A 25,904-nucleotide genomic window follows, 5' to 3' on the forward strand; every position below is an offset into this window, starting at 1 on the left:
TCTTCTCCATCTCTTCTTACTCAAACCACTGCCTTACTGTTCAGACTATTGTAACAGAATAACACAGACTGGGTGGCTTGTAAACAAAGAAATTCATTTCTTACAGTTCTAGTGGATGGGAAGTCCAAGATCAAGATATCTGGTGAGGGCCGGCTTCCTAGTTCACAGATGTCTGTCTTCTTGCTGTGCCCTCACATGGCCAAAGGGGCAAGGGAACTTTTATAATAACATAATCATTTAAGAATGAGTCTCCTTTAAGGCGATATTTTTCCTAACTACTTCCTTCTGGCTTAGACTTTCCATAGCAGCACTAATTCAAAGTGTGGTTCTTAAACCAGCATCACCTGGGAACAAGTAAGAACTGCAAAATTTTAATACCACCCTGTAACTTCTGATCAGAATCTACTTTTTTAACAAGATCCAGACCCAGGTAATTAGGATGCACAATAAAGTTTGAGTACAGTGTTCTAGAAGACTTAGCTCTTGTGTACACCCCCTTTTACCTCTTCCTTTAGACTCTTGGCAAGAGGCATGAATTCTAGCAATAAAGGAAGCAAGGAACAACAAAAATTTAAAGTTTTTATAAAAGGAGAAAGGGTAGGGATGCAGTCGTGTCAACTTGAATTTAAAAGGGAACCAAGCGTGTAGCTGGGAAAAGAGAAACATTTATGAGAAAAATCAGTGGTATACCAAGCCAAAATGGAATGTCAGTATCAGGGACTAAGCGTAATGGGAAACAGATGAATGCATGTGAAAAGAAACAGTTCGATGGACCAGGAAATTAGGGCAAAAGACTAGGAAGAGGGTTTAATAATGAGAAAAAAAAATGATACCCAACAATAATTCTCCTATTCTAAATTCTCATTTTGACCAAAATATTTCTGAACCCTTTTATCCTGAACAGATTTAAAACTGTAATGTTTTTAAAATACCAATGTCATTCTCAGATTGCATTTACACACCAAAAGTAGAGTTTTTACAGAGAATATTCAGATTACAATAGCATCCTCATTTTATGGAAAGCAAGGCTCAAAGAATGAGCAGAGACCCCAGGAAAGCCGACATGAGATGAAACCTATTTCAGTTTTAGTATTACATACATTATTAAAACAATAAACTAATATTGGCATTTTATACTCCAGCAATAGATGAAACATTTTTATTCGTCCTCTAGCAAAAATATTGCTAGTTGAACTTAATTTGTAAAATTTAAAGGCAGTTTCCTATAATGTTTAGGAATACAGAGTTTGACAACAGAGGAGATGGGGTTTGAATATGGTTCTGCCACTCACAAATTGTGCTAAAGACTTTAACCTCTCTGTGCCTCTGGGATTAATAGTACCTACTTCACTTGGTTGTTTGTGAGGATTAAATAAGCTAAAATGACTAGCAGAAGACCTGGTACATAGCAAATAAGAACTCAAAAATGTTAATTATTATTTCTGTGAAAAAATTCTATAAGTATTTCTTAAAGAAAAATCTTCCAAGGATAAAGGGCTACCCTATCTTATTATAATTGGAATGACTTTCTTTCATTTTAAAGAACAATATTTGAATGAAAGGAACAGTAGTAGTCTGGATTTCTGCCACCTTCCCTTTTATGAACTATTATTTTGCATGTCCACAGAATCCACTATGTATATGCTTGTAGAAAAGTGCTTTGTTGAATCTTCAGACAGACTGGTCTGGTCTTTAACATAATCAATAATCAAATCTGAACGTTAGTTTTAACAGACTCAGAAGAACAGAAGTACTGTGATCTGTTTTTACGCACACCTCACTTCTGACAACAGATGTGTAGATTTTTCCATACCAAGGAGTTCTCCAATTCTCTGTGGACATCAACTGAGTGTCCTACACGTCAATTCAATTCTGACATTAACTACCCAGAGACTGCGCAACCCCACAGGTTGCTCACTCCCGTAAGACTGCCGCAACTTCAGAAGCCAGTCAAAAGTCTTAGGCCTTCCATCCTTCTCACCAACAGGCTATAAATCAGGGTTCCCATGACCCCCTCCTCAGATTTGCTAGAACAGCTCATGGAACTCGGGAAGGCACTTTACTTACTATTACTGGTTTGTTACACAACTCAAGAACAGCCATGTTCTTGAACAGCAAGGTATTGGGAGTGGGTAGAAATCAGGGCAGAGCTTCCATGCCCTGTCTGCGCACATCACCCTCCCAGCAGCTCAATGTGTTCACCAATCTGGAAGCTCTCCAAACCCTGTAATTTAAGAGTTTTTACAGAGGTTTCATTACATAGGCATGGCTGATGAAATCATTGTTCATTGGTGATTAACTTAATCTCTAGCCCCTCTTCCCTTTTTGGAGGTTGGGGAGTAAGCCTGAAAGTTCCAAACTTTTTTTTTTTTTTTTTTTTTTTTTTTTTGCGGTACGCGGGCTCTCACTGTTGGGGGCCTCTCCCGTTGCGGAGCACAGGCTCCGGACGCACAGGCTCAGCGGCCATGGCTCACGGGCCCAGCCGCTCCACGGCATGTGGGATCTTCCCGGACCGGGGCACGAACCCGTGTCCCCTGCATCGGCAGGCGGACTCTCAACCATTGCGCCACCAGGGAAGCCCCCCCAAGCTTCTTAATCAAGGCTTGGTCTTTCTGGTCCCCACCTAGGGGCTATTTAGGGGGCCCCTTGTCACTAGTCATCTCATCTGCATACAGAAAGACACTCAAAGGTTTTAGCAACTTGTGCGAGGAACCAGGGACAAAGACCAACTATATGCTTCTTATTATATCACAATATCACAAGAAGTAATTCTGCAGTTAAAAATGAAGATTAAAAGAAAATTTAAAAAGATAAAAAATAAATTAAAATCAAAATGAAGGTATATCTTAGTCATTTATCCTTGTGTCTATACTCCTAATAGTCCAAAAGTACATTCAATTAAATTGCTTTAGAGGCTATTAAGTCAGAAGGCAGTAATACATTTTCACCTCCTTTTTATATCAAAGGATGAAGAAGGATAGAAAAAAAGAGATCCAGTTTTCAGATTTCTAAAAGTCTAGCTACATGTAATTGTCTTATAAAAAAGATAAAAACTGTGAAATTATTCTTTTTGTGAGGATCCATTCCTTGCAAATAACATTTCTCTTTGCTATTCCATGCCATTTAAGGAAATTACCTTAGACTCCATCTTCTTATCACCTCCCACATTTCCTCAGACCTCTGACTCCCTAGCTTATTCTACCAAATAACATAGGTCAAATTTGTGTGGTAATTTTTTAATAATTGTGTATTATTACCCATAGGTATTGTCCAGTTCATGCAACCTTAAGTGCCTCAGGACCTATGGTAAATTATAAATGACTGCAAATTCTTTGCAACTCTTTATTACATTATTTCCATACTCCTTGAATATGGGCTGGTTTTGTGACTTGTTTTGACAATATCATGTGGTAGAAGTGACACTGTGATTTCCAAGTCTAGGCCTCAAGAGACCTCACAGCTCCTATAAATGCTCTCTTTGAAGTCTTCCACAGATAAGCTCAGATAGCCTCCTGGAGATCTATGGCCCATCCAATATCCAGAACCAACTGCCAGCCACATGAATGAGGTCTTCTTAGACTCTCCAACCCAAACTGGGCCACCAGATAACTGCAGTCATATAAGTAACCTTGACAAGATCAGCAGATTAATTGCTCAGCTGATCCCAGCCCAAATTACTGGCCTACAGAATCATGAACAAATAAAATAGTTGTTTTAAGCCATTAAGGTTTGCAGTGGTTTATTATCCTGTGAGAGATAACAGACACAAGCCCACAACCCCCTTCTAAATAAATGAAATTATCTTTTCGTAGAGTAAAACTGAGTTGTACTACTTTGCCTTCAATTAAACCAAACCTGATAATATGATCACAACCACTGGATTGGTATTTGATCTAAAAGCAGCCACATATTACAAGACATAGGAAAAGCTAGTCATCTATAAAGTGACATGGCACAAAACTCTGCCCTGGTGGACAATTCCATGGAAGGTAGTGACAAACAAATTCACATCGTTTATTAGGTAACAGGAATGCAATATAAACACTGAAAAACTGGTCACTAAAGCTATTATTGCATCCTGAAAAACATAATGTAAATCCTTATCCTGTAAGCACTAGGACCCAAGGGGCTGTATGTCTACTCAGCCTCTTTGTGATCCTACTCTGGAGTGAGCCTCCATTGGCTAAGGAAATCTGAGCATTTTTCTTTACAATCTTAAAGGACCTAATACACTATATTAATTTCATCTATAGTAACATTTTATAGTGTTTTTTTTAAGTTTATAAAACATTTTTAAATAATCTCATTTGAAAGGCAGCATGGCTTACTGGACAGAGCACAAACTTTGGGTCAGGGAGACCTAAGTTCGATCATACTAATCAAGAAATCACTACGAGCAGTTTTAAGGATTAGAAACAAGAAAAATTCATGTAAAAATTTTAAATTATCTGGCAAATAACAGCACCTCAATAAATTCTATTTTTCTATAATTTAGTAAGATTTATTAAGGACACTGATCTTATCAATTGGCTTCTGTTACATAAAAAAATGCCTCAAAAACTAGTAGCTTAAAATAACAACCAATTCTGAGTCAGCAATTTGGGCTATGCTCGGCTGGGCAGTTCTGTTGATCTTGGCCAGGCTCACTCATGTGCTGTGGACACATGCCAGGTAGACTGGCTGGTCTAAGAAAGCTCAGCTGGTATGGTTGTCTCTGTTCTAAATGATCCCTTGTCATCTATCTGGCTAGCCTAGATTTGATTACATGTGGAAACATTCCTCTTAATGCCCAGGCTCAGAACTCATAAAACATCACTTCCACTGAGTTTACTGGCCAAAGCATATCACAAGGCAAGCCAAGACTTAAAAGGATGGAGAAACAAAGTCAAGGAGCTGCTTATTGTGGTCATTTTTGCAATTTACCCAGAGACCTATATATCAGGTATTGTTAAGGTCTTTTTATACATGTAGATGTGAATGTTTTATGTATTTAATCATTACATTAAATCATTATAAAAAGTCCTCAAGAGAGATATAGACTAATCCTATTTTTCCATGTGGGGCAACTGAAGTGTAGAGAGCTAGTAACTAGCCCAAAATATTATTACTTATACATGGCAGAGTCAAAATTGGAAATCAGGCTTCCTAGGTTCTACCTAGTTCAATGTTTTTTCCCTTATATCATCCTATTTGTCTAGAAATTGATTGCAAGATCCTAGTGGTCCTATAACACCTCTATAAAATAGCCTCTAAATAATGTCACATAACAAAATATTTTATAATTTGAGATGTTAGTTTAAGTCATATTTGCTTGATTTCTTTGTCACAGTCTACCTAACCTAACAAAACACCTGTGGGCAACTTTAATGAAAACCAGTTTACATGGCACAGGAATCATCTTGTTTCAGTTTGGTTCTGGGCACATTATTTTTCTTTCAAACAGAATTCATTCAATGAATCTCTACTGAATGCCTGTTGCCTATGTCAGTCACTGTACTAAATACTGAAGGTACAGCAAGATAATCTGCTCTTATAAACTTTATTAAAAGTTTCTCCCACATTATGATGCCTTCCTTGAATCATGAATAAGAAAGAAGTATTAATAAGGGAAGTATTTATTTTCGGAGAAATTTCTGGGATATACTATTTTAATGGAAATATATTCCTTTTTACAGTCAAACCCTGCAATAGCTAATAGGAATACCAAGTTCAATAAATTGTGTCACCTGTATGTATAAACAGATATTCACAAATATGCATTTAATTACCCAAGTCAGAAGCCTATTAATCATTCTGACTCCTATGTCTATTCATCCCCCTCATCTTGGTTGATTCTACCTTCAAAATATATATCAAGTCCATCTACTACTCTCCATTTCCACTAACACTACCTTGAATCAAGCTACTACTGTCTTTTGCTCAAACCATAACTGACACCAATTTGGTCTCCTTGTGTCCATTCTTGCCTTCTTAGAGGAGCTAAACATATTCTTTTTTTTAAAAAAACATATTCTTAAAATATAAGTCTGATCACATTATTTCTCCTGCTTAAAACCCTTCATGACAGCTTCCCTATTCTAAATGTAATCCCTTCAGTGTAGCCTACGAGACCCTGCTTACCTTTCCATCCTCACCTTTAACCCTTCTCTTTGTTGCTCCAGTCACACCACCCTTTTCCTTTCGTACCACGCTCTTTTCACTGTAGGGCCTTTGTATGTACTGTTCCCTCTTGACGCCACTGGCCTCTTTTCATTTCTCAAGGCTCAAACAGGCCTTTCCTAACTCCTCTCACATACATCCCCTTCTTGTCCTATTATAGTGCCCTATTTGTTTCCTTCATAGCATGTTTTCAATTTATAAATACATACTTACTTATCTACTTGTTATATCTTTCCTACCTGGCTGTAAGTTCCCCGAGAGTACAAACTATGTTTCATTCATTACTGTATAAATACTTAGCATACTGCTTGCTACATAGTAAGTGTTCAATAAATATTTTTTAAAATAATCAATATTTAATTTTTTGTATGGTACCATATTGGTTTATTCTCCAATAACTGCAGATAATAAAAGAAGGATGGACAAAACTAAATTTACCACAGGGAATGAAAATGAAAAGATTTCCAAGGTCAACACCCAACATGAAAATAAAATTTATTGCCTAAAATAAGTACCTGTTACCATCATCTTACATTATTAATTGTCCAACAAATAAAACCTAATTCCTATGTGCCCAGAGTATCTACAGGGATAATCATATTACTGCTAGTGTGACTCTTCAGAATAGGCTTTTCTCACCTCTTCTATTTCTCTATAGGAACACTTCTCAGGTTAAATACTAGGTTGCTGAAATATACAGAAATGGAATTTATACATTAATTTCAAACACAGTACAGTGTATTTCCAAAGACAGAATTACACTGTTTCCAGCATAAAAGGAATAACTAATGTTGAAACAGATTTTTAAATAATGATTCTCTGCAGGCAGTTGAAAGAGGGAATTTCTAAGGTCAGTTACTTTAAAGTGGAATAACATATCTATATGGCATGTAAGTTAGTACACTATAACAAACTAAATAAGTTTAGATAGCTCACTAATTTAAAAAAATATATATCAAATAGTAGTTAGCTTCAAATGAAGTGTTTTCCCAACTATATTCAGAAACAACATACCTGTCTTTTTTTTTTTTTTTTTTTTGCGGTACGCAAGCCTCTTACTGTCGTGGCCTCTCCCGTTGCAGAGCACAGGCTCCGGACGCGCAGGCTCAGCGGCCATGGCTCACGGGCATAGCCTCTCCGCGGCATGTGGGATCTTCCCAGACCGGGGCACGAATCCATGTCCCCTGCATCGGCAGGCGGACTCTCAACCACTGCGCCACCAGGGAAGCCCCCATACTTGTCTTTTAATCATGTGAAATAATGTTTATTGCTGCCAGTTATATAATCAGTACATGTTTCTTGAAGACAATTTAGAAAATATTCACATACATGAAAATAAAATTATCTCAAATCCCAGCAACCAGAGAGACTAACAGTTAACATTTTATTTAACAGATAACTATATTTTGGATCAATTACAGTATTATGTAGATAAACTCTTAAAAGAATCTAATTCTCTGAACTTATTCTGTGACTTCTATACAACTACTTCCAGACTTCTGCTCATGCCATTCTCTCCTCAATCTCCCCAATCTCAATCTACTCACCTTTAAGACTGAGTTATTTAACATCCCTGAGCATCTGTTTTATTATAAGATTTTTGTGGGGATTTAGTAATGCACATTAAGAACCTAGTACAGAAGGTGCTATACAAATGGTAGTCATTGTTACAGCTAAAAAGTCCCCTCTTTAGAGGAACTTTCACAGATTACTTCAGTTCTTCTCTGATGCTATTTGTATGTCACTTACATTGGAATGCCTCATCATGAGCCAATACATGTCTTATCTCCCTCACTAGGATCTGAGATGATTTTGGCAGGTCTCCTACAACTTTATACTCCCCACAGTGTATACAAATATTTAAGGTCAATTCAATAATATTTTTTTCACACATATTACCTGTAAGTCATTGAACTGGAGACACAAAGATAAATCTCAATTTCTGCCCTCACTTAGCTTATAGTAATCTTTTAGAGGGAAAGAGACATTATTTAGTGTAAATGACTTTAGGTCCACAAACTCTTTTTTTTGAAACCCTTTGGGGGAAAATGTGTTTCAGAATTTAGAATTTCCCAGATTTTAGAAAGGTAATACAGTATATATACTATATATTAAGAAACCACTCAGCAAGGTCTAGGTCAGCACCCTATGATCCAACATTGTTATTTCTATGATGAAATATATAAATATTTACTAACTGGTATAAATATTGACTATAAATAGCCTCCCATCAGTTCAGGTCAGGTTTTATCACTGTATTAGCTTCCAACTGCTGCTGTAGCAAATTACCACAAAACGTAGTGGCTTACACAATACAAATTTATTATCTTATACTTCTAAAAGTCAGAACTCTCACTGGGCTAAAGACAAGGTGTCTACAGGGCTGGGTTCTTTTTAGAGGATAAATGGGAGAATCTGTTCTCTGCCTTGCCTGACTTCTAGACGCTGTTTGCATTCCTTGGCCCCTGGCCTTCTTTCATCTTCACAGTCAGCAATCCCATTACTCTAACCTCTACTTCTGCCATGACATTTCCTTCTGACTCCCTTGCTTCTCTCTTCCTCTAATAAGGACTCCTGTGATTACACTGAGTGCATCTAGGTAATCCAGGCTAATCTCCCCATTGCAAGATCTTTTTTTTTTTCCTTGTCTATAAATAATGTTTTATTGAAACAGTTATACTCCTTTATTTACATTTTACTGTGGCTGCTTTTTGGCTACAATGACTGAGCTGAGTAGATACAACAGAGATCATATGGCAAATCTAAAATATTTCCTCTCTGGCCCTTTATACAAGTTCCATTCCAAGTTCTTTAATTTAATCATCTCTGCAAAGTCCCTTTTGCCAAATAAGGTAATATGTCCATAGGTTCCAGGGATTAGGACATGGACATCTTTGGGGGGCCATTATTTTGCCTACCAGAGCCACCAATCTAGTCTTTTTTTTTTTAAAAAAAAAGAAACTTCTAGTTTTCAGTCTTTTGAACTTTAGAACTACAGGTAAGGAATTTTGGACCTGTATAACCAAAGGTAGTACAAGGCCAGTGATATAAGAAAAGCACAGGAGAACTGCAGAAATATGATGAATGGAAAGACCACAACCAGCTAAGTATCAGGAAAAGCTCAATGAAATAGATGGAATTTGATGAGAGCCTTCAAAGATGCAAAGGATCATGACAGGTGAACACTAGTACAAGAGGTAATTTTCAGACATACTTGCTCTCAAAATTTTATAGAGACATACAAAATAGCAACAACAAATTTGGAGTCAGGAAACTACAGTATATATTTGGAGAATATATACTGACTGAACTATACAGAATAAAAGTAGAAGAATAGTGAAGGAAAAGAAGGGGAAAGATAAATTGAAGACAGATACAATGGGCTATGTTGCTTGTCAGTATGAAGAGTTTGTCCTTAATTCTGGAGGAAGTGAGCAGTCAGGTGGAAATAGTTTTGAACTGAGAAATGATGTGATATGATTGGTGTTATATTGGAGAAAGATTAACTTGGCAAGAGGAATGATTCAAATTGAGAAAGGCAGAACAGTAGCAGACAAATGACTAATCTAAAGAAGTAATAATGGGGCCTCCCTGGTGGCACAGTGGTTAAGAATCCACCTGCCCATGCAGGATACACGGGTTCGAGCCCTGGTCCGGGAAGATCCCACATGCCGCAAAACAACTAAGCCCGTACGCCACAACTACTGAGCCTGCGCTCTAGAGCCCATGAGCCACAACTACTGAAGCCCGTGCGCCTAGAGCCCGTGCTCCGTAACAAGAGAAGCCACTGCAATGAGAAGCCTGCGCACCGCAACAAAGAGTAGCCCCTGCTCGCCGCAACTAGAGAAAGCCTGCACGCAGCAACGAAGACACAACACAGCCAAAAATAAAAATAAATTAAATTAATAATTTATTTTAAAAAAAGAAGTAATAGGTACTTTAGCGTGATAGGAAAAATAGAATGATGTCAAGGTAGCTAGAATTCGTTAAGAGATTTTCATCAACATGATTTTTAATAAAAGTAGCTACGAATTATAGTTTACTGTATGTCAGGCACCATTCTATGAAAGAGTTTAACTCCATTTTATAGATGAGAAGACTAAGGCATAGAAAGTGTAAGCAATCCTACACTGAGTAAGTATCATGGCTGGGATTTGAATCCAGGTGTATATGACTCCAAAGTCCAAATGAATGTGAGCCTGTAGTGACAATTTGAAAGCTGAACAAATTGATCTGTGAAAAATTCACCATTCCACTTAAAAGTAAACTATGGTAAGTTAAAGATGTATACTATAAACTCTGAAGTAAACACTAAAATATCACAAGGAATTATAGCTATTAAGCCAACAAAGGAGAAAAAATAGAATCATTAAAAAAATTAATCTAAAAGAAGACAAAAAGGGAGATAAAAGATTGATGAACAGTTAAGACAAAAAGAAAACAAATAGCAAAATGGTAGATTTAAACCCTACCGTATCAATAATCACATTAACCATAAATTATCTGAACATGCCAGTTAAAAGGCAGAGACTGTAAGACTGGATTAAAAAAATGAGACCCACCCACACGCTGCCTACAAGAAACATGTTTTAAATATGAATACACAAATAGGTTAAAAGTAAAAGGACAGGAAAAGATACACCACGCTAAAGAAAAAAAAGTTGGAGTGACTATATTAACATCAAAGCTGATTTCAGAGAAAGAATACTACCAGAGATAAAGGGAATCATTCGTACTAACATACAGTTAGAAATTTCAACATATCTCTTTCAATAACTAATACAATAAGTAGACAGAAAATCAATAAGCATACAGATGTCTAGAAGAACACCATCAACCAACTTAACCTAAGTGAACTTTATAGAACATCTTATCCCAAAACAATACACATTTTTTCAAGTATTACAAGTATATAAATAACATTTACCAAGAGAGACCACTTCTGTGTCATAAAATAAGTAAGACTAAATTTAAAGGGATCCAAATCCTACAAGGTATGTTTTCTGACCACAATCTAATTACGTTAGAAATCAACAACAGAAGGATATATGGAAAATTCTCAAATATTTGGAAATCAGGAAGCATATTTCCAAATAACCCCAAGTCAAAGAGGAAATAAAAAGAAAAAAACTTGTTTTGAATTGACTGAAAATGAGAAAAATGTATCAAAATTTGAGAGAAGCAGCTAAAGCAGTACATAAAGGGAAAATTATAGCACTAAAATTTCTATATTGGAAAAGAAGAAAGGTCTCAAATAAATGGCCTCAACTACTTTCGCCTCAAGAAACTAGAAAAAATAAAGCAAATTAAACTGGCAGTAAGCAAAATAGAGGAAATAGTAAAGGTGAGAGCAAAAATCAATGGAACAGAAAACAGAAAAATAATGGAGGGGGCAATAAATCAACAAAAACAAAAGCTAGTTCTTTGAGAACATCAATAAAAATGATAAACCACTAGCCAGGCTGAGGGGGGGAGGGTGGCATTTGAGGGAGATACAAATTGACAATATCTGGAATGAGAGGAGTGCTATCATCATAGATTCTACAGATACTAAAAGAATAGTTAGGAAATATTATAAACAACTTATACCAATGAATTCCACATCTTAAATGAAATGGAAAAAATTCCTGGACAACCACTAAAGCTCACTCAAGAAGAAATACAGAGCCCTCTGAAAAAGAAAAACAATATTAGAGGATTTATATTACCTGACTTCAATACTTGTTATAAAGCTACACTATTCTAGGTAGTGTGGTATTGGTATAAAGACAGACAAATATCCAATGGAATAGAAAAAACTCCAGAAATAATCCAACTGATGGATTATTGGGTCAACTGATTTCTTACACAGGTGCAAAGTTAATATTCTTTTTTTTAATGGTGCTACAACATTTGGATATCTGTATTAAAAAAAAAAAAAAGAACTCTGATCCTTACTTCATACCATGTACAAATAAGTCATAGACCTAAATGCAGAATGTAAAACTATAAGACTTCTAGAAGAAAACAGCCTCGGGTTAGGCAAAGATCTCTTAGATATAACACCAAAAGCACAATCCATAAAAGAAGAAATTTTTGAATTGGAATTCATCATAATCAAGAACTTCTGCTTTTTGAAAGATACCATTAAGGGAATGAAAAGACAATCCACAGGCTGAGAGAAAATATTCACAAATCACATATCTGATAAAGCACATGTATCTAGAATAAAAAACCCTCAAAATTCAATTAGAAAACAAATAATCCAAAGCTAAACATCCAGAGATTTAAACAGATACTTCACAAAAGAAAATATACAAATGGCATATAAAAAGATGATCAACATCATTAGTCTTTAGGGAAATGCAAATTAAAGCCACAAGGAGATACCACTACACACCTATTAGAATGGCTAAAACTAAAATGGTGAGGATGTGGAGCAACTGAACTCCTACCTTGCTTGTAGAAATATTATAAAATGACATAACCACTTTGAAATAGACTTTGGTACTTTCTTATAAAGTTAAACATATGCCTACTATATGACCCAGCCATTTTACTTCTAGGTATTTACTCAAAGGAAAGCATATGTCCAAACAATGACTTCTACATGAATGCTCACAGTAGCTGTATTTGTAATAGCCAAAACCTGGAAACAACCCAAATGACCACCAACAGACGAATGAATAACAAATTGCTTTCCACTGGAATAGTGTTTACAAAATAGAATAGTATTCGGCAAAAAAATGAACTAATGATGGATGTGACAATACAGATGAACTTTAAAATCATTATGTTGAGTGAAAGAAGCCAAACAAAAAAGACTCTATACTGTGTGATTCCATTCATATAAAGTTCTAGAAAATACAAACTAACCTATAGTGTCAGAAAGTAGATTAGTTGTTGCCTAGGGTAGGGATTGGGATAGATGAAGGAGTAGGAAAGACAGGATATAGGAATTACAAAGGAAGAATAGGAAATTGAGGGGAGGGGTTTATTATCTTGATTGTCATGATGGTTTCAAAACTTATCCAAGTGTACAATTCATTGTATGTCAGTTATATTCCAATACAGCTCTCAAAAATCCATTTAATCAAATAGCAATAACCATTTATTCCAATATAGTCAATACTCATATCCTGCTATACAATGATTATTTTCTACCACCTATTAACAAAAAAATGATTTAAATTTATAGTAGTAATATTATACTACTCAACTTCAGTGTGCAGAAGAGTACATTTCTTTCTGGAAATGTGCAAGCAAAAAAATCTTGACTAATGGATTAAAACATAGTGCAAATTCAGTGTACATCAGTGAGATTGCTTAGCTATCTTCTGTCAGCATATTACAATCCTATTCCTGACTTGAAAATAAATGCAGTTATCACAATGGAAAACTGGTAGGTGGCTTTAACAATTTCCATCCCATCACTAAAAATAACCTACAAGTGGGCTTCCCTGGTGGCGTAGTGGTTGAGAGTCCGCCTACCGATGCAAGGGACACAGATTCGTGCCCCGGTCCAGGAGGATCCCACATGCCGCGGAGCGGCTAGGCCCGTGAGCCATGGCCGCTGAGCCTGTGCGTCCGGAGCCTGTGCTCTGCAACGCGGGAGGCCACAGCAATGAGAGGCCTGCATACCGCAAAAATAATAATAATAATAATAATCTACAAGTATAAAATGGTAGATGAGCTGGATTACTACTCATTTGTAATCTGCCTATGTCGAAGTGAAAAATTTCTCCACAGAAACCATTTCACATGGTGGGAAAGTTCCAGGCCAGTTCCCAAATCTTATTTACACAGTAAGGATTAATTATCCCCTCTTTCTCTTCTGCACCACTGTTTTCCCTCTACTGGATCACTGTCATCAACAGAAGGACATGCTATAATTTCATCCATCTTAAAAAAAAAAAAAAACAGAACAGCAACAACAAATACAAACTTCTCTTGGTCCTACTTCTGCCTCTAGCCATTCAACCCCCCATTCCCTGATTTCTCCACCCTCCTTTTTGGTAAAATTCCTTGAATTAGTTCCTGATTTCTCTCCTGCAATTCTCACTTAAATCTGCCCCATTCGGGCTTTCATTTCCAGCACTGTATCAAACCATCTGACCAAGGTCAGTTATGTGCTATATCCAGTGGTTAATTCTGAAGTCTCTTTTCACTCAGCCTCTTAACAGCATCTGACACAGTTGTTCACTCCTCGAAATCACTTAATGTGGCTTTCAGGAAACCTCAAGTTCCTGGCTTTCCTCCTACCTCCTTCTCCTCATCTTCTCTACCTCTAAATATTAAGAGTACCCTAGGACTTAGTCCTTGGGCCTTTTTTCTTATTTTTATCTATACTTACTCCATTAGCAGTTTCATATTAAATTTCCTTAAAGTAAGATACATCTATACCTAACTTAAAGGATTTGATTGCTTCACTGTAATCCTCAAATAAGGTCAGTTATGGCTAATTCTATCATTTGGAGAGGCAGCTGCAGATGAAAAACAAATACAAAAAAATTAAAAAGAAAATAAGTGATTTAATTTTCAATAAATCATCACCATCTTTCTTTAAAATTCAGTATTACTAGTATAGTTACTTAAAAATTAAAAATAATAAAGCTAAATTGATGAATATCAAAACAAACATTATTTATTCTAGTCATTTATTACATTGGAAACATTTAAATACCACATTAAATATTTCATTAAAAATGTAAATCATGACCTTATCTATGGTCCTAGTCCCATATGGGCCTATAACAGTAACAACTTATATTAATATAGACTTGTTTCAAAAGTCTTTTTTATAACAAGTATCTCATTTTACCCTAAAAAGACTCCATAAGAATATTACAGTAAATACTATTTAAGCCAGCAGTTTCTGCTCTTACCATGACTTCTCACATAACAGTCAGACTTTTTTTTTTTTTTGCAGTATGTGGGCCTTTCACTGTTGTGGCCTTTCCCGCTGCGGAGCACAGGCTCCGGACGCGCAGGCCCAGCGGCCATGGCCCACGGGCCCAGCCGCTCCGCGTCACGTGGGATCCTCCCGGACCAGGGCACGAACCCGCGTCCCCTGCATCGGCAGGCGGACTCTCAACCACTGCGCCACCAGGGAAGCCCAACAGTCAGACTTTTAATGAGCAGATTTAATTAACTTAATATTAGTTGGAGGGCTTCCCTGGTGGCGCCGTGGTTACGAATCCACCTGCCAATAGATAGCTAGTGGGAAGCAGCCGCATAGCATAGCACAGGGAGATCAGGTCGGTGCTTTGTGACCACCTATAGGGGTGAGATAGGGAGGGGGGGAAGGAGACAGAAGAGGGAGGGGATATGGGGATATATGTATACATATAGCTGATTCATTTTGTTATACAGCAGAAACTAACACATTGTAAAGCAGTTATACTCCAATAAAGATGTTAAAAAAAAAAAAAAAAGAATCCGCCTGCCAATGCAGGGGACACGGGTTCTAGCCCTGGTTTGGGAAGATCCCACATGCCCCGGAGCAACTAAGCCCGTGCGCCACAACTACTGAGCCTGCACTCTAGAGACCGCGAGCCATAACTACTGAGCCCACGCACCACAACTACTTAAGTCCGCGCGCTTAGAGCCCGTGCTCTGCAACAAGAGAAGCCACCAAAATGAAGAGTAGCCCCCACTTTTGCCGCAACTAGAGAAAGCGTGCACGCAGCAATGAAGACCCAACGCAGCCAAAAATAAATAAAATAAATTTTTTTAATTTTTAAAAATTAAAAAAATTAATTGGAGAACTCATAAATCCATCTCTATTACATGAAATATATATTAAAATTCATGTTCAACTGATGACAGGTCATTAATGTCATCTTTCTGTACTTAGCATAAAATTACAAAAAGAAATTTACATTTTCTTTTTAATGTTAATGAAACTAAGTCCTTTATATACATATCCATTAAGAGATATTCTTTATTTCATTTACTTCCATGACTACACTGATGATAAAAATGATATTAACACTGATCTCCTATATATTAGGTACACAATTGTTGCCTGTCTCTATCACAATGAAAAGACTTATTTTTGCAAGCAAGAAGGGGAATATATTTATAATTGAGCATTCACAAGTAATGCACGATGCTTTTTCTCCCTCCAAAATTCCCACTTCAAATAATGTGGCATGCACTGCCTACTAACCCCAGGGCAACGGTTAGAGGCATAAAGACTAGAGCAAAGCTGTGTAAAGTATACCTCATCTCTCTTGAGGGCTCAAACTTCAATCCTTCCAGTCCTGAGGACTGAGGAGTAGCCCCTTCCCCTCTGCTACTGAGCATACATCAAGAGTCAGTATAGACTCTTACAGTTCTGCCTCTAAGATCTCCATCTATGAAATGTCCCTTTCTGACCTAAATATTCTATTCCACCCCTCCAAGTCCTCATTGTTAAATTTCTTTGTCCTTACCCAGTCCTTGTGATCCTTTCATTCTCCTCTGTTTTCAAAACCATCAACATACTTTGGCTTTGCTTCCCTTCCTACCTCACTAGCATTTCAGATTTCTTTTCAAAGGAGAATTGCCCCAGACCACAGGCCTTACTTTATCCTCTGGTTCCTACTGAACAGTCATATCAGAATGCAACACATTACATCTTCTCTGATCACATCTTCAGCATCCTCTTCTGGCTGTCCTTTTAATTTCCACTCTGTAAATAATGAGTCAGGAATCAACAGTTTTGTTATTCCCCAGTTATACCCCAGTTCATTCTATACTATACATAAATTCTACATACATTCTATACATACATTCTATACATAAATCCATCTATATCCAGATCTTGAACTATCATCTCTAAATTACTGATACAAACAACCCTAACATCCCTGTAAACATTTAGACCTGTGCCGTCTGCCAGACAGCAACACAATAATGTCTCATTAACTCATTTTCAACATATCCAAAATCATATTCATCATCAGTGACTCCCCACTCTCCCCGCAAAGAAAATTTACTCATTCTTTGGACTTCTCTATTTCTAATAACATCACCTAATCACCTAGCATTTGAGGTCATCTTTAAAGCAAAGTACTGGTTTCTTTACAATATCAATTCAGTAAACTTTTGATTGTATGCAAATTGCTGGCAAAATAACTGCATTTTCATCAAAAGGATATGATACAGCCATTTTCATTCAACTCTTTTGATGGTTCACTAATTTGGTACACGATTTTTACTCTGCGCGTGGCTTGAACTCTGGAACCAATCCCCAACACATACCTCCAATTTTGCCACCTAACAAGTTAATCAAAATAATCCCATTTTTCCCCTACATCTAGAGGACACCTGAGTCAGGAGTAAGCATAAGAGATTGGGCAGTTAGATTTTGGCTAGTATTGTGAAAGACTGTAGCTGTCTATGCTTAAACCTTAGTTTCCACCTGATAAAAGTGAGAATTATACCTCCTCACTGGGTTGTTTTGAAGATTACACCATACATATGCCTAGAACAGTGCCTAACACATAATAGGGGCTCAAAAAATGGTGCTACTGTGATTACTGGTGTCACTATTAAGTCAAGAGCAATACAGCCACATGGGAAGCCATTCTGCTTCTCCAGGGGACTGCTTATAGCACATCTTTATTTTAAATCAATCTATGTCTTAAATTTTAGAACAATTCTAATTTTGATCACTGTATTCTAGTCCACTGTTCTTTTAAACCATTCAAATGTTCCAAAAATTCCAATATTCTGTCAATTTAAACCTCATCTTTCAGCCCACTTTTCATTCCCAGAAGTAACATAAAAATCCTTAGAGAGCGTGATGGTAACCATACTTTTGGTTGCCATGTTCAAAACTGCAGAAATACTTAAGATTTATACCTTAAATAAACACCTGAGGATTCTAGGCAAAGTGGAAGCCATAGTCTGTACACTACATTTATGTACCCTTTTTTAAAAAAATATTATACATATCTCAATTTACTTCATTCAGCTCTCTGCTCCCTTCACTCTCCCTTACAACCCTATTTAAAGTAGTGGCCCCTCCCATTACTTACTATATCTATGCCTTGCTTTATTTTTCTTCATAGAACTTACATCTATTACATAGGTATTTATTACTTATGTATTACACAGGTATTTGTCTATTGCCTATCTCCCCAACCAGAATGTAAGCTCCACATGAACAATGATTTTGTTTTGTTCTCCACTGAATACTCAGTACTTAGCAGAGCCTGGCATTTAATAAGTGCTCAATAAATATCTATTAATGAATGAATGACTGGAGAGGTCAAGACCGTCATGTGATATATAGTCTCATCTGGTTTCTTAGAGTGCAGTTAGAAACAACAAATTAAAGGGGGCAGCTGAGAGAAGCAGCCATATAAACACTGAAAGCTGACAGAGAAAGATAGGGAAAGTTCAAAATTGCAAACACAGTAATGTAGGCCAGCAATGCAGATCATTTGTTATATGGATAAATAATCCTATATCCTTTAATAATCAATATCACTGTATTACAACAAACTGCAATAACAGAAGGTCTTCATAATAAGTCAATTCATCAGTTTAATTGAGCATCTATACAGGTAAGGCTTTGGTAGGAGCTAGGGGAATCTTTATTACTAAGAAAAGGTTAAATTGTATTCCATGCACTTTGTTTAAGGAGGCAAAGTCTCCTTAAATTTTAAAACTTTTAAATTTTTTTTAAAAAGTGAATTTTAAAACTATTTCCATGGAAAGTAATTAAAACACAAATTTTACTTTTAAAAGGAAAAGATATAATTTTTTGGAAAAGACATGTAAATGGAATCTCTCAATTCCCAATGAAGTCAGATGAAGAAATCATTACCACATTTGACAAGTTTAAAAATTAACTTAATTTTTCTTTTTAAGAAAAAATTCATTATTGACCTATAGATCATTAGGCTTGCAACAGCCTATCCTCACCTCTGTTAGAAGTGTGTAAGATTTTTAAAATAGATTAGTGCATTCCTCTGTTTAGCATAATTTCTAACAATACTGGTAAAGTTACACTTAACCCAATACCCATTTCTCTCTTTAAATCATAAGCTATTCAGAAATACTACGTAGTTGAAAACCTTGACAAAGGTCTTTCTCAACTGCAAGATTTATGTATACTAAGTCAGAGCTTCTCAAATGTAAAGGTGCATACCAGTCATCCAGGGATTTTGTTAAAATGATTCAGTAGATTTGGGGTAAGCCTCATATTCTGCATTTCTAAAAAGCTCTCAAGATGATGCTGACACTACTGGTCCACAGATCATACTTCTGAGTATCAAGGCACTAAAGACTATATGACCTCAAAAATTACTAAGTCACTTTGGAGAAGAATATTGAAATAAATGAAAAATCAAAATTCTATCTGATTAAGTCTTACCAAAGTTTTAGAACAACATATTGAATGCATAATTGCAAAGCTAAGTTAAAATTAGCTTTGCTTACTTTTCTTAGCTCTTATCTTCATAAAACCTAACGTGGGCTTCCCTGGTGGCGCAGTGGTTGAGAGTCCACCTGTCGATGCAGGGGACACGGATTCGTGCCCTGGTCCGGGAAGATCCCACATGCCGCGGAGCGGCTAGGCCTGTGAGCCATGGCTGCTGGGCCTGCGCGTCTGGAGCCTGTGCTCCGCAACAGGAGAGGCCACAACAGTGAGAGGCCCGCGTACCTCAAAAAAAAAAAAAACTTAATGTATTCTATCATAAGTTTAAGAGTATACTATATCAGCTTCCACCAACATATTATTTCCTCAATTAAGTTTTCAAAGTGTACTTGTTACTTAGCTATCTCACTCAGAATCAACTATGACCCCTGTCTCAGAATCAACTATGCCCCCTTTCTCAGAATTATCAATAAATCAAAGTATCTTCTTTCAAAATACTGTACTAAGTAGCCTGGTCTAAAGCTATTTAATTAACAGAGTGCTTTATTAGTAAGACTCACAGTTTATATCACAACTGGATATACCTAAACTACCCAACTTTTATATAGTGCTTTATAGTTTACAAATGCCTTCTATTATATTATTTAATCCTCACAACAACTCTTCAAGGTAGTTTTTATCATTTACATTTCATAAATAAGGAAACTTATCAGAAGTAAAATGGTCCAAGAGTACATAATAAGTGAAAGTACTAAGAATTAAATTCAGTCTTCTGATTTAAATACAGTCAATTCCTGATTAATTTCTACGTAACTGCAGGAGGCAATATAGATAACTGAAAATAGCCATTAAAATCAAAACAACAGTTTATTCACGGACAGTTACTACATCATGGCTTGTCATATGACAAGAAAGGAAGCAACCTAAACATCTACCAGTGAGGAATAAGTGAAATAAATTTCGGTTTACCTATACAATGAAATACTATGCAGTTTTTTAAAATACATATGATAACTTTCAGGTTCCACTCCAACATGTAAAGAGCTTGGAAGCCATCACTCTTTCTCTCATAACGAAACAAAAGCTGAACGAACTGAAAACCAATGGACTTTTCTTAGATCCATCAGAGACTGAAGTCACAGGACAAAGTGCCACCCAAGAAACTAGAGAGAACAGTGAATCCAGAGAATATAGATTAGCTAACTGAAGCAGAAGCCACGGGAGCCAGGAATTGGTATGAACACTTAAGTTTAAAACTCCTGTTTAAGTTTAAAACTCCTGTGGGTCTCCTCTAAGGAGGTATGGGCTGCTATACTTTCCTGGGCTTTATGCCCCACAAGGTTATCATAGTGAGGATCAGAGAAAAATCACCTCCTGTTTGGCCAGAGGAGGGGGAAAGTAACCATTCTGATATAAGTCCAGAGATTTCTCCACAACAAAAGCCTATTCAGCAAAGGAAAAGACTTTGCCAGAGCTTTATCCAACTTGGGGAGAAGAAAATTACCCAATTCCTGCCCACTCTAGCCTTACTGACATACCTACAGAAAGAAGAGCGGAAGCTGAGAAGCATTTGTGAAGACTCAGGGGCACAGACCCTGCAAAACACTGATATCTTATCATAGGGTTATAGACCACTTTCCATCCCCTACACCTTACCACCACATGAATAGGGCTCCTACACAATAACAGGGTTATGGCTGAAAAAAAAAATGTAACACTCTAACTCTATTTAAGAAGGTGTTTCTAGGGAAATCCAAAGACAACAAGGGAAAGAAAAACAAGGACACTAAAGGAAATTGAAACCTCTGACACCTACTGCTACAGCAAACAGTAATCACAGCCTAATTCCCAGTCAGATAAATACAAAAAAAAAAAAAAAAATTAAAAGTCATGCTAAAAGGAAAGAAAAAGCATAGTCAGAAGAGTCAAAGCAAGCATTAGAACCACACTCAGATATAGCAGAGGTTTTATGATATCAGACTGGGAATTTAAAATCACTATGATTACTAAGGGCTCTAATGGAAAAAGTGGACACCATGCAAAAGCAGATGGATAATGTAAGCAGAGAGATGGAAACTCTAAGAGCCAAGAAATATTAGAAATAAAAAATACTGCAACAGAAATGAAGAATGCCTTTGATAGGATCATCAGTAAACTGGACACAAATGAGAAAAGAATCAGCGCACTTGAAGAAGTATCAACAGAAACTTCCCAAACTAAAATGCAAAGAGAGAAGAGAATGAGAAAACAGAACAGAATATCCCAGAACTGTGGGACAATTAAAGAAGGTGTAACATATGTATAATGGAAATACCAGAAAGAGAAGAGAGAAAAGAGTAGAATAAATACTTGAAGTAATAATGCCTGAGAATATTCCAAAATTAATGATAGGAGCCAAACCATAAATCCATGAAGCTTAGACTACACCAAGAATGAAAAACTGCAGAAAACTAAAAGACAAAGAGAAAATACTGAAAAAGCCAGAGGAAAAAACACTTTACGAATAGAGAAACAATGATAAGAATTACACTGACATCTTGTCAGTAACCATGAACAAGAGAGTGGAGTGAAATATTTAAAGTGTTGAAAGAAAAAGCACCAACCTAGAGAAACTACCCTTCAAAGTGAAGAAGTAATGACTTTTTTGGACAAGTAAAAACTGAGGGAATCTGTCACCAGTAGACATGCCTTGAAAGAAAAGATAAAAGAAGTTCAGAGAGAAGGAAAACAACATAGATGAGAAACTTGGATCTACATGAAGAAAGGAAGAGCAACAGAGAATGAATAAATAAATGTAAAATAAAATATTTTTTTCATTTCTCTTTGATTTTAATAGACAACTGTTTTGTTCAAAGTAATAATAGCCACAAAGTATTGGGTAATTATAGTATATGCATAAATTAAATGAATGGCAGCAATGATATAAGGAATGGATGGAGGAATTGGGAATATTCTGGGGTTTGTTTTGTTTTTACTTTTTTTTTTTTTTTGGCCATGCAGCAAGGCATGCGGGATCTTAGCTCCCCGACGAGGGAACAGACTCGTGGCCCCTGCAGTGGAAGCGTGGAGTCTTAACCACTAGACTGCCAGGGAAGTCCCTGATATATTCTGTTATAAGATACCTGTGCTACTTGTGAAGCAGCATAATGTTATGTGAAAGTGGACTTCGATGAGTTGTAAATGTACATTGCAAACTCTAGGGCACTAAAAACATTTTAAAAAGAAATATAATTGATATGCAAGGAAAGGAGAGAAAAATGAAACCATATAAAATGCTTAATTAAAGCCAAAGAAGGCTGAAAGAGACAAAAGTATTAAAAAAAGAACAAATGTAATGAATACAAAATAGTTACAAATATGGTAGATAGTTATCCAACTGTATCAATAACCATTTTAAATGTGAATGGTTCAAATACAGCAATTAAAAGAACATCTGAGTGCACTAGAAAAAAAAAAAAAAGACCCAACTATATGCTGTCTACAAGAAACCCACTTTAAATATAAAGACACAATTTCAGAGAATGCAGACACTTTTGAGCAGAGGAATATCCCAGGGATAAAGAGGGGCTTTACATAATGATAGGGGTATAAATTCTCCAAGAAGACATAACAATCCTCAATGTATATACCTAACAACAGAGCACCAAAATATGTGAAGCAAAATCTGACAGAACTGCAAGGAGAAATATAGATGGATTCACTATTACAGAGACTTAACACCTCTCTATCAGTAACTGACAGATCCAACAGGCAGAAAATTAATAAGGATAGGGTTGAACTGAACAGAATCATCAGTCAACTGGATCTAATTGACATTTATATAGTACTTCACCCAACAACAAAGAACACACATTCTTCTCAGGCTCACACAGACCATTCACCAAGATAGACCATATTCTGGGCTGTAAAACACCCTCCCCCTAAAAGAACAGACATCATACAATGTATACACTCAGACCACAATGGAATTAAACTAGAAAGTAATACCAGAAAGGTAGCTGGAAAATCCCCAAATATATGAAGACTAAATAACACACTTCTAAATAACATATGGGTCAAAGAAGTCTCAGATAAATTTTTGAATATTGTGAAGTAAGTGAAAATTAAAATACCACTCATCAAAATGTGTGAGATCTATCAAAAGCTTAAAGGGAAATTTATAGCACTGACTGCATATATTAGGAAAGAAGAAAGATCTAAAATCAATCTCAGCTTCCACCCTAGGAAACTAGAGAAAGAAGAGCAGTATAAGCCTAAAGTAATCAGAAGAATTTTTTTAAAAAAAGAGCAGAAATCAATGAAATTGAAAATCAACAGAGAAAACCAATGAAACAAAAAAGGGTCCTTTGAAAATATCAACAAAATTGATAGATTTCTAGCCATGTATTATGGTGTATCACACAAAGCTTTTATTTTGGTTTTCAAAATAAATGAGTGCTAGTTTTCTTCTCCAACTAAAATATAAAATGCTTCTCATATTCCTCCCATTTTGCTTAACCTTTCCACAATTCTCTGGCTTTATATAGAGCACATTTATGTTACAAAAATTTACCAAAAAACAAGCAAACAAAACCCAGATATAAGACAACATACGTCTTATCAAAGAATGGAAAACAAAAAAGCTTACTTTTGTAGCATAACATGAAAACATAACAGACTTCACATTTCTCAGTAGAGGAATCAAATGAGTTAATCCATTCCCTGACACACAAGCTTTTTCTTTCTCTTTTTCTTTTCAAATGAGTTAGTCATTATAGAAAGGCTAACTTTTTAGAGTAGACCTGAGTAACTGTTACTCAACGGAAAAGAATGCCAGGAAGTTTTACCATTGCAAAACATACCCCAAATAAAGCACTGCTGCCATCATCATCCAACAGGTGTCATCACACCCAACACCCACCTCCTTAGAATCACTTTAGAATCATTAATTTAAGGAGTGGTGGCTTGGCAGCATATGGTTATAGGAAAAAATGGGACTTTGAAATCTCTATTCAAGTTCCACCTCTACCACTTTTATTACCGTTGTGACCTTGTACAAGTTACTTAATCTAGGACTCAATTAGTTGGTTGCCAAGCACCAAAAATATCATTCCAACTAGTTTGTGTAACAAAGGACAACTTATAACAAAGATACTAGGGTGCCTCTTGCAACCCAATCTCAGGACCATGGACAAAGTCACTTGAACACAGCCAAGACTCTGTATCTGCTTCTCTTCTTGTTCTTTCTTCAAGATGCCCCTGCTTATCTACTTCACAGGGCAAGAAACAAGGCCATTAACAGTTTCTCAGTTTTGTGTTTTATAGCTTCAGCCACTGGAGAGAAAACAAATTATTCCACCCTCTGGGCACTTAGGACCCAGGAAAAATTGAGTAGCCTGGCTCAGTGCGGGCGTCTAGAACTGGACCAATAAACTACAGAAATGGGCAGAACTGTGATTGGCCTCCCTGGCCCCCTCTAAGCCAGAGCGATCTTTTTAAAGGACAGAACTGATTCAGGATTAACCTGGTTAAAATTCCTCATGGCCTTCCCCAATACACTTAAAGTAGAAATCCATACCTCTCACTGAGCCAGAGCTAATGCGCCTTGCCTGGTCTGCCTCCCGTTTACCTCCAAAAGCCCTCCTGCCCACTACACAGCTCAGCTTCATCTACTCTGGCCTTTCTTTAGTCCCTTGAACCTGCCAAGTTCTTTCCCATCTCAAAAATTGTTTTCCACGCATTCATTACCTTCTATTCTTTTTTCACATAGGTAATGTCCACCAATCTTTCCTCAAAGAAGCTGTCCCTGATTTCCAAGGTAAACTAGGTTACCTGTTCTTGTCCTTTAGAGCGCTCATCACAATTTCTAATGATAAATGTGTGCCTTTCTCTAGTATCAGTCTCTTACCGTGCTGCTTAAGAGAATCAAGACCTCTATTTTACTCTTTTCTGTATCTATCTAGCACCTAGTTGGCCCTCATTAATTATGTGCTGAATGAATAATTGGCTTAGCATGGGACAATCACCACTAGATTATGCAAATGCAGATGAAGGAGAGGTAGCAGGCAGGCAGAATTACTATTATCAAGTTATTAAAATGGCTGCTTCAGCAGTAAAGGGAAGAGAGTGGTGCCCAGGGAACCTGTGCTCCTGCTGAGCAGGATGAACTTGTTTAATTCAGTTAACCCCCTTCTTCCATAAAATCCTCATAAGACTATGATATCAAATAAGTAAGACAATAAATATAACAGTACCTATACAGTAGCTGGCACGCGGAGCAAGCATGCAATGGTACTTCTTTTCCTCTTAGGAGACCACGTTACCCTGTTACCTGTTATTCTTGAATATTATTAACCTCCAAATAAGAAGTTAATTAAAAACCTACAAAATACTCCAGTGTATATGACAAACACAG

General features: G+C 36.6%; 1 protein-coding gene across 4 annotated transcripts in view; it reads right to left on the reverse strand.

The window, feature by feature from the left end:
- WASF1 (WASP family member 1) overlaps positions 1-25,904 on the reverse strand; it is a 94,287-nt gene that overhangs the window by 63,034 nt on the left and 5,349 nt on the right. The window contains exon 2 of one of the 4 annotated variants that reach the window (XM_060283566.1): positions 16,708-16,813. The exons of the other annotated variants lie outside the window; for them this stretch is intronic. The gene's annotated coding sequence lies outside the window, so the exon portion shown is untranslated. The remainder of the gene's footprint in view (positions 1-16,707; positions 16,814-25,904) is intronic. 4 annotated transcript variants of the gene reach the window in all.

Source organism: Globicephala melas, chromosome 14 (genome assembly GCF_963455315.2).
Source record: "Globicephala melas chromosome 14, mGloMel1.2, whole genome shotgun sequence".
Classification (NCBI taxonomy): domain Eukaryota; kingdom Metazoa; phylum Chordata; class Mammalia; order Artiodactyla; family Delphinidae; genus Globicephala; species Globicephala melas.